At 40.0% G+C, this 9,566-nt stretch overlaps 1 long non-coding RNA gene across 1 annotated transcript; it reads right to left on the bottom strand.

Moving 5' to 3' along the window:
- Positions 1-1,520: 1,520 nt before the first annotated feature.
- On the bottom strand, positions 1,521-8,239 carry LOC145520792 (uncharacterized). Its single transcript, XR_014064826.1, has 4 exons — positions 8,142-8,239; positions 7,740-7,827; positions 6,639-6,720; positions 1,521-2,191 (listed from the first exon to the last, which is right to left on the bottom strand). It is a non-coding gene; the product is annotated as an uncharacterized LOC145520792 (long non-coding RNA).
- Positions 8,240-9,566: the final 1,327 nt, after the last annotated feature.

Here is a 9,566-nt window from a genome sequence, read left to right as displayed (position 1 = left end):
CAATGTTAAAGATTTATTCTGGAGGAGCTTAAAATATTATATAATAAGGATTGACATTAAGGTCAATTAAAATTGGTACAATAAATATCTACTGCCAAATTTTAATAGCTTATTTATTTATTTATTTATTTAATCTAACTGGTTATATTAGTGGAATGCTAGCCTTTTCTTTTTGGACCTTGTAATATGAAATAATGAGTTTCTTGCTATTTGTAGTGCTGTTGAAAAGTCCCATATCAACATTCATGTTCTTCCTAAAACATCTTTTGTGATTGGATTCCTAGCTATAGTAGGCCTGTCACATTTTTCTTTATTTGATTCAGCATATATTTTAATGAAAAACAGGGTGCCCAAAACTCAATAACATGTGATTAGTAGTGTGATTTCCTAAAAATAATATCTCATGACAGGAATGCTTCTGATACAAATTATTTTAAAATACTCTTGTAAGCTCAGCTTTTTCATTGCTCTTATGAATATAATATCACTTATATTGGTCTAGAGCAAGGATGATAAATAGAGAATTAATAAATTTTTAACCATAAATATTCATTAGAACTTGTTCCTGGTCAATCTGTGCATCTTTATTTTAGCTCATATTGTTCTTTCAGTTCTTTCTAGTACTTTTGCTAGAAGCAAAATGGCACAGTCATAATTCTGCAGGATTTGTTTTTTCTTACTGGTGAGGCTATTGAATGTGTATAACTGTGAAGGAAAAAGATTAAATGATAGATGAAGAGCTCACTGATGATGAATATCTTACTGATTCTAGATGAAAACTGGAATAAAGTATTAGTTTAATAATATTGCTCAAGAACTGCTAGCCTTCTGAAAATATTAGCAAAATGACTTATAATTACCAGAGTGAGTTCCTTCTCCAGTTGAAGATATTTAAAGATTGTAGTCCCTTGAGGATAAACTAATTTGAATTCTTCTGAAAGTCTAATACATTTATTTTAAAAAGATTTTTAAGTAAAACAATAAAGGAGTCTTCAATTTATTGATAATTTCTCCATATCACTCGTTGTATTGCCATCATTTACAGATGAAAGATTTACTTTCAATATCGTCTTAATATCTATCATAGACCATGAAGAAGAGGCTTGGATTTTTATTTAGGGAAAAGGTAATAAAACAATTAAAAAGTATAAAACATTTTCTTATGTGGTTCAATAAAAGGAATGGTGTAGTCTGGCTAATCAAGTAAGGGATGTAATATTAAGAAACCTGTAAAATCCTAGTAGAGTTTTTATTTTCTTAAAGAATTTACTACATTGCGATTTCTATGGAACAGCAATGGTTGCTTTGAAACATACTTTAAGATTTTACAGTGCCTCACAAACATTATTACATCATTAAAATGTAGATCAGCTTACTCTTTCACACAAATATCAGCTGAGTATTTATTAGGTGTCAGGCTGCATGCTAGAACACAAAGATATTCAATCCATGTTCCCTTCTGTAAAGGAGCTTCTAGTCTGAGAGGAGGATACAGACAAAAAAATATAAATCCAGTGATAAGTTAAATATGGCGCTTTAATTTGGATTTCCCCCAAAGCGGACTGTTACAAATACATGGGTAGAGGTAGTTTATCTGGAAGGTGATCCTTGGATCACAAATGAGCAGTTTATCATGTGGGCAGCTGAGGTTCACTTCCATGGGCCTTGTGAGGAACCACGTGCCACCTACCTCAGAATCAACCCAGTAAGAGATGGATGGGCTGAGCTATCCATTAGACATTTCCTCATTGATGGAAGCTTGTCTCTGGAACATCTAGGCTATCAGCTAGAAAACACCTTTAGGAGAGAAGCAGAATAACACAGGTTCTTAAGGTGGGAAGGCATTGGCATACAGGTGAAATTATTCATCACAGATTCAGATTAGCTCTGAAGTAGCCAAGAGGGTATGGAATGTAGTACCCACAGCCTCTGCTATGGATGATGTTGTAGCCGTCCATCATTGTGCACTGGGGATACAGAAAAAGAAAATATTAGTTTTCTGCCTGGTGAATCAGGAGAGACTTCAGATGACAACAGATGCTGAAGCTGAGTAGGTGTTCTCTGGGCGAATGCAGGGGAGAGTTATGGAGGGCTGCTGCGCTGTGCTCAGTCTGTAGTCATGTCCGACTTTTTGTGACCCCATGGACTGTAGCCTGCCAGGCTCCTCTGACATGGGGATTCAGTATTCTTGCTGGAGTGGAATCAAAAAAAGTGGGGAAAAGACCTAAACGTGCATTTCTCCAAAAAAGACATACAGATGGCTAACAAACACATGAAAAGATGCTCAACATCACTTATTATTAGAGAAATACAAATCAAAACTACAATGAGATACTACCTCACACCAGGCAGAATGGCCATCATCAAAAGTCTACAAACATTAAACATTGGAGAGGGTGTGGAGAAAAGGGAGCCCTCTTGCTGGTGGGAATGCAAACTAATACATCCACTATTGAAGATGGTATGGAGATTCCTTAAAACAAACTAGTACAGCCACTATGGAGAACAGTGTGGAGATTCCTTTAAAAACTGGGAATAGAACTGCCATATGACCCAGCAATCCTACTGCTGGGCATACACACCGAGGAAACCAGAATTGAAAGAGACGCGTGTACCCCAATGTTCATCGCAGCACTGTTTACAATAGCCAGGACATGGAAGCAACCTAGATGTCCATCAGCAGACAAATGGATAAGGAAGCTGTGGTACATATACACAATGGAATATTTCTCAGCCATTAAAAAGAATACATTTGAATCGGTTCTATTGAGATGGAGGAAACTGGAGCCCATTATACAGAGTGAAGTAAGCCAGAAAGAAAAACACCAATACAGTATACTAATGCATATATATGGAATTTGAAAGATGGTAACGATAACCCTATATGCGAGACAGAATAAGAGACACAGATGCATAGAACAGTCTTATGGACTCTGAGGGAGAAGGTGAGGGTGGGACGTTCTGGGAGAATAGCATTGAAACATGTATATTATCATATGTGAAACAGAACACCATTCCATGTTCAATGCATGAGACAAATGCTCAGGGCCGGGGCAATGGGATGACCCAGAGGGATGGGATGGGGAGGGAGGTGGGTGGGGGGTCCAGGAAGGGGAACACATGTAAACCCATGGCTGATTCATGTCAATGTATGGCAAAAACTATTACAATATTGTAAAGTAATTAGCCCTCAACTAAAATAAATAAATTTATTAAAAAAAAATAAAATAAAACGTAAATATTCCTTAAACTAAAAAAAAAAACCTAGGAATAAAACCACCATGCTGCTGCTGCGTCGCTTCAGTCGTGTCCGACTCTGTGCGACCCCATAGATGGAAGCCCACAAGGCTCCACTGTCCCTGGGATTCTCCAGGCAAGAACACTGGAGTGGGTTGCCATTTCCTTCTCCAATGCATGAAAGGGAAAAGTGAAAGTGAAGTCGCTCAGTCGTGTCCGACTCTTCGCGACCCCACGGACTGCAGCCTACCAGGCTCTTCTGTCCATGGGATTTTCCAGGCAAGAGTACTGGAGTAGGGTGCCATTGCCTTCTCCCTATCACATGAGAAATGGGTAAATAAAATGTGGTAGAGTCACATAATGGCAATCTACCTAACAATTACAAAGGATGAACTGCTTCTACATTTAGCAACATGCATAGATCTCAAAAATATAGCTAAGCAAAGAAAGAAAACTGCAAAATGAGTCAATATATCATCTGCATAAAACACAATATAGTCAATGAATTCACACGTAAAAGTCTTAAAGTTAAGATGGATGTACAACAGACATTACAGCAATTAAGATGGGACGGGGGAAGAATCCCACTACTAGGCATATACCCTGAGGAAACCAAAACTGAAAAAGACACGTGTACCCCAACGCTTACTCCTTGGAAGGAAGGTTATGACCAACCTATATAGCATATTTAAAAGCAGAGACATTACTTTGCCAACAAAGGTCCATCTAGTCAAGGCTATGGTTTCTCCAGTGATCATGTATGGATGTGAGAGTTGGACGGTGAAGAAAGCTGAGTGCCACAGAATTGATGCTTTTGAACTGTGGTGTTGGAGAAGACTCTTGAGAGCCCCTTGGACTGCAAAGAGATCCAACCAGTCCATCCTAAAGGAGATCAGTCTTGGGTGTTCATTGGAAGCACTGATGTTGAAGTTGAAACTCCCAATACTTGGGCCACCTCATGCAAAGAGTTGACTCATTGGAAAAGACCCTAGTGCTGGGAAGGATTGGGGGCAGGAGGAGAAGGGGACGACAGAGGATGAGATGGTTGGATGGCATCACCGACTCGATGGACATGGGTTTGGGTAAACTCCGGGAGTTGGTGATGGACAGGGAGGCCTGGCGCGCTGCAATGCATGGGGTCACAAAGAGTCAGACACGACTGAGTGACTGAACTAAACTGAACCCCAATGCTCACTGCAGTACTGTTTACAATAGCTAGAACATTGAAGCAATCTAGATGTCCATCAATAGATGAATGGTTAAAGAAGCTGTGGTACATATATACAATGGAATGCTACTCAGCCATAAAATGGAACTCGTTTGAGTCAGCTCTAATGAGGTGGATGAACCTAGAGCCCATTATACACAGTGAAGTAAGTCAGAAAGAGAAATATAAACATCATATACTGATACATATATATAGCATCTAGAAAGATGGCACTGATGAATTTATTTGCAGGGCAGCAATGGAGAAACAGACATACAGAACAGACACAGGTGGAGGGAAGGAGGGAGAGGGTGAGATGTATGGAGAGAGTAACATGGAAATTTACAATGCCATATGTGAAATGGATGGCTGGTGGGAATTTGCTGTATGACTCAGGAACTCAAACAGTGGCTCTGTGACAATCTAGAAGGGTGGGATGGGGAGGGAGATGGGAGGAGAGATTGGAAGGGAAGGGACACGGGTGTACCTATGGCTGATTCTTGTTAATGTATGATGGAAAAGCACAAAATTCTGTAAAGCAATTATCCTTCAATTAAAAAATTAAATAAAGTGGCAAAAAACAAAACAAAAAAATGAATACGGAGTAGGTTGCCAAGCCCTCCTCCAGGGGATTTTCCCAACCCAGGGATCAAACCCAGGTCTCCTGCACTGCAGGCAGATTCTTTACCATCTGAGCCAACAGGAAAGCCCAAGAACCCTGGAGTGGGTGGCCTGTTCCTTCTGCAGGGGATCTTCCCGACCCAGGAATTGAACCAGTGTCTCTTGCATTGCAGGCGGATTCTTTACCAGCTGAGCTACCAGGGAACCCCGAGGGCTGCTGTTTACTTGGAAATAAATACAGTGGACTATCAGATTACAGAGAAGCTGGTGCGCATGGAGTCCTCCCTCTGCAGTGGATCAAATTCACTGCTCAGATAAACACATATGTGCTTTGGCTTAGGTAGATACAGGTGCCAGGGGAGCCAGTTTTCAAAGTCAATGTAGATGTTTCAAGCTATTGACAATGTAATAGGCAGTTTCTTATGAGAATTACAGAAACAACTGCTTTACTTCTCAATCTTGTATTTTATCAGAAGATATGAAGGTGGAACCAGGAAGTTGGAAGGAGACAGACTAGAGTTTGACTGCCTGGAGCTCTTTAGGTAGTGAGACTTCAGGAGAGAGACTAACTTCCAGGAGGACAGAAGAGGGCAGGGCGGGGCCTTGACCTCATAGAAAATAGGGAACTGGATGAATTTTCATGGCAGAGACTAGACTGCAAAGTATGAGGCAGAGACCAGAAACACAGTTCTTGAAATTGTGCTCCAAATAAGGACAGAGAAACAAAGCAGGATTCCACCGAATAGAACTGTGATGATAAGTCAGAACAAGAATAGCAACAAGAGTGATAGATCCAGAGCACCTAAGCTATAAAAGTGTGATTCCTGCATTTCCTTATAGACCGGGCAAGTAGTTTGGAAACATTTATAAGAATCATTTGGCAGGTTTATTTTAAATATGCAGATTCCCTAAGTTCCAACTCTACCCTGCCTGCCTATCACACTTCTATAAATTTGTAGAGAAGTCAGGAATCAGTATTTTTAACAAGGGTCCCAAGTGACTCAAATGCTGGTGGTGTGTGCTTTATGTGATTAAAAACAAACAAACAAACAAACAAACAAACTCTGTATTAAGGTAAGGTTGATTCCAGGATTTTGGGAAAGAAGTGAGCTTCAACTGACTGCAAAAATGCATAAAGCAGAGTGATAGGCTCATCCCAGTATACCTAGAACTTCCCCAGCTTTAGCATGAAAAGTCCCATGTCCCAGAAAACCAGTCCTGCAAAGTCAGCCACCCTAGCATAAAGGGAATTTCCACTGAGCCAGGTAGTGCATGGAACACCTAAGCATCATCACCTCACATATCGTATTATTTCTTTCTTGAGTCAAATTTATCATTTTTATTAAGGTAAGATCTTCTGTTTAAAACCTCATAAGATTCCTGGGTTGAGGTCCTGCACCCAGAGGTTACATACCTACCCCAAAGTCCCTTATCCTTATGCTTGGAAATAGAGGAACTCTAGAAAATAGAAGGGAATCAAAGAAAAGCAAATATAAGAGCATGCTAGCTTTTGAATGACTATCTATAAAAACATCTTAATATTATGTGCAAGACTGGCTCTGGGGCCAGGTACCTGGGTTGTATCACTGCTCCATCACTCACAAGATATGTGAACTGGGTCAAGTTGCTTCTAGTCTATGGCTCTGTTTCCTCATCTATAATACAGATATATTAATATTAATCATCAAAAGATTCATAACAGTGTCTTATTCATGGAATTAAATTAGTCAACACATGTGTTGCCCTCAGGACAGTGTCTGCCACATAGTAATCATGCCACAAATACAAGTTACTGTGTCTATTAAAACCCTAAAATTGAATATGACTCCAAGTCATCCAGTTTCTTGCAGAAATAACCCTAGTCTTTCAAGACTTAAACAAATTAAGTTGTAACATTCAAAGTTATTTCATACAAAGAAACTTCTTTTCCTATCACCTAAGATACCATGTGGAAAATTTTACCCTGCACTTCAGCCTCTCTCTGGCGCTGGTGGAAGAAAGGATGAATCAGCCCCTCACAGGATGTTTATTAGGGCCCCAGTTGAGCTTGAGCATCCAGAAAGCTCTCAAGCACAGGGAGGAGGCTTGGAAACACTTCAAAGCCTGCAGACACTCAGATTGCTTCCTGAGGCAGGAGGATTAGTATTGGTGGTCTGTCCTTAACCACATACTTCACCTCCATATGTCTCAGCCCTCTTCACCTTTCCCTCTAACTGTGACAATGAGAATATTGAAATCAATAAGTTTGCCCTCCTTGCTCCAAATACTCAAGTGCTTCAAAATGAAAAATGGTTCAGGAGGAAGAAGCCAAGGCAGAGGGAGGGAGGACATGGGTGAAGTTAGAACTGGCAATGACGAGAGTCTAAAGGGACAGGGAGAGAGGACACTGACAAGAAGTGAGAAGACTCGGGTCTCACACCTGTTTTCTCACTAGCAGTAAAGGGGACAGGTAATTTTAATTCAACAGACCCTGCAATTTCTCCTCTGTATAATAAAGGAATTGGTCCAGATAAGCAGCTATTATGTCTTCTGTTTCAAAAATCCAAAATATATATTGATGATAAAATGTCAGTTGGTTTTAGCTTTAGTCATCTCTTTCATATGTCCTCCTTCAGTCTCATCCTGTTAGAAAAAGCATTCTTCTAACATCCATTCTCAATTTGCACCAACTTACATGTTTGTCTTCTCTGTTAGACAGGAGCTTCCTCAGGGGAAGATATTTTGTTTTAATCTTGTTTTATCCCCAGTGCTTAGAGCCTCACCTGAGATGTAAGGATGTTCAGTAAGTGTTGTGGAACTGAATTACTGCACTAGCCTTCAAATGTGTATTAGTCAGGATCTTGGCTAGAAACAGATTGCCCACTCACACTGAGTAATTGTGGAGAACTGACTAAAACGGCTGTTTACAAGGTCTAAGCAGATTTAAGGTGAATTTACCATCACTGGATGGTGAAGCACCCTAGGGCTGCAATAGCAAAGAGTTATACCCCTTCTAGCCCTGAAGGGGTAAGGGAAGAGAGCTGTTTCAGAAGCCCTGAGAAGGTTGCTAAAGTCATAAATACTGTGAGAGTCCTGCCTGATTGGAGTTGGCATCTTCTTGAGCAGAAAGCAGCCAACCTGCATCCTAGTAGGAAAGGAAATGGGGGTCCCAACCTCACCCTCCCCTGCCTGTCTAGCTCCTGACAGTGCCTTCATTGACTGAACACAACAGGATGCTGACACCATGACAGAGGGTCTATGACACGCATCAGGGGGAGCTACCGACGCACAAAATGGGTGACAAGGGTGAAGAGCAGATCCTGTGGGGTGAGCAGAGAACACCCAAAATTCTCATTCCCTACATCACCACCTCCTCCTTTCAAAATAACCCTGAATGACTGTCCTTTCAGATAGCTTCTTTTCTCCGCAAATATATGGACATTTCTTCATCAAGTGTGTACACACTATATACAGACAGTCCCCGACCTACAGTGGTTTGACTTAATTTTTCAACTTAATGATGGTGCAGAAGTCATACACATTCATTAAAAATCTACTTTCAGATTTTGAATTTTGATCTTTTCCCAGGCTAACAATAAGTGGTACAATCCTCTCTCATGACGCTGGGCGTCATTTTCCAGCCCTCCCAGGATGAACAGCTGTTACACTTACAATCATTCTGGACTCGTTTAACCATTCTGTTTTTCACTTTCACCACAGTATCCAATACATCACAAGAGGTATTCAATACTTGACTGTAAAAACAATAGGCTTTGCGGTAGATGACTTTACAAAACTGTAGGTAGGCTAAGCTAAGCTATGATGTTCAGTAGTTTAGGTGTATCAAATCCATTTTATCACTTAAGATATTGTAAACTTACAATAAGTTTGTCAGGATGTAACCTGACATCCAAGTCAAGGAAGACCTATACTTATTACTTCCTAAGTCTTGCTTAGTTTCTAGCATAATTTTTTTTTTTTTCCCTCACCAAATTGTAAGCTCCCTAGGGGCAAGGATGATTTCTTCTACTTCTAGAGCCATCTCTAGTGAATTTTTGCTATACTTACAACAGGCACTCAATATATGTAACTTTAATGACCATCTTTAACAATATTTTCATATATCAAATTATGCAGTCAGTTACCTCTGTCATGTTAGCCAATTTCTAAATGTCTAGAAAAAGCCCAATGAAATATAAGGTGTAGCTAAGTGTCTACTACAGTGTTTCTGCTAAATAACGCTCATGGTGGTAAGTTATGAGTCTCCTCCCTTAGAAGACAGGCTTTGCCTTTCACTCCATAGTAGTTCCTGGAATTCATTCATTCAACCTGACTTTATTAATATTCATAAGAAGAAAAGTGCTATAGAAGGCAGTGTGAGAAATCAAAGGTCAATTTGACTTAGATTCTGTCCCAAGGAATTTAGAGTCCACTGGAAGAGAGAAAGTATTGAAGTAACTAGGTGGAGAGCAGGAAAAGACAATTCTTTTTAAAAAAGATGAAATGCTAGAGGAGTTCTAAG

Source organism: Giraffa tippelskirchi, chromosome 9, assembly GCF_054371585.1.
Source record: "Giraffa tippelskirchi isolate mGirTip1 chromosome 9, T2T-mGirTip1v1.2.pri, whole genome shotgun sequence".
Lineage (NCBI taxonomy): Eukaryota > Metazoa > Chordata > Mammalia > Artiodactyla > Giraffidae > Giraffa > Giraffa tippelskirchi.
The sequence above is the reverse complement of the archived record's forward strand: the minus strand, read 5'-3'. Positions and strand labels throughout refer to the sequence as shown.